A 1,147-nucleotide genomic window follows, 5' to 3' on the forward strand; every position below is an offset into this window, starting at 1 on the left:
GGTCTAGGAGTAAGCAAAAGGGGTACTTCCAAGGATTTAAGTGGGCCGGGTCCTGCCGGTGCTCAGCACCGGCAGTTCTAAAAAGCAGGTGCTGAGATGGGTCCCTATCGAGCTCTCCATTGTTGCCCTCACCTTCAGGGTGAACAAAAAATATTGACTCTGCAGCAGTATCTCCCTTCACTGCCTTTGATGTAACTTAAAAAAGACTTGTTGTGGCTCTTTCAAAAGACTCACTATTTCAGAACTGGATCATTTTTATTATTATATACAACACGGTAGTTGTTACTTTTTTGTATTGTGCCCATATGAATCATTGGTAAAGCCAATAGTCCTGGCTTCTTGCAGGTGTAATGCTAATTGTTGTATTATTTATCTGGATGCAGTGACAGAAGCAGCAAAATACTAGTCGAGCGGTGCACTATCCTAAGCACAGATGTTTAGTTTATGTGTTTTTAAGTCACGTCCTTAATTACATATGCCACGCCCCTTTGCGAGACCACCCTGTTTTTTCATCCCACTTAAAGCCCTGGGTACTCCTTACAAGACAGATAAACAGGTCGGCTGAGGGGAAGCTTACCTCATGGGAGCCCGAATCATCCGTTGGTTCCATCAGCGTGTCCATCTTCCCCACAACATCTAATAGTGGGGAACATCCTTCACGACGCAACTATTACCGCACTACCATTACAACGCGTTGATTACAACGTAAGTCGTTACAACGACTTTCGCTGGAGGGCGCTGTTGGATAGGGAATAATCTAATTTTCTATCTGACACCTTCCCTACTATCCACAGGGATTGGAGTTTGAAAAGAAAATGAAGCTATTCCACTATCCAGCACCCCCCAACGCAAGTCGTTGTAACGACTCGCGTTGTAATCCCTGCGTTGTAATCGCATGCGGGGTAAAAGCATGCGTTGTACTGACATACAACCTCTAATAATCTATTGGGAAGCGCTACACAGGACTGAAGGAACACGGAGAGGCTGCACTACAAGGAGGGCAGCCAGTCGGAGTCCGCCTCCTCCCCACAACCTATGGGGCCCTTTTGATAATATAATAAGAGGAGAACAGTGCTTTCTCCAACACTCTCAAAGGGTGAACACATGTGACAGAGTCCAAGCCAGGGGATATTGTACCAACTGGCTC

Source organism: Lissotriton vulgaris, unplaced genomic scaffold (genome assembly GCF_964263255.1).
Source record: "Lissotriton vulgaris unplaced genomic scaffold, aLisVul1.2 SCAFFOLD_1755, whole genome shotgun sequence".
NCBI classification, from domain to species: domain Eukaryota; kingdom Metazoa; phylum Chordata; class Amphibia; order Caudata; family Salamandridae; genus Lissotriton; species Lissotriton vulgaris.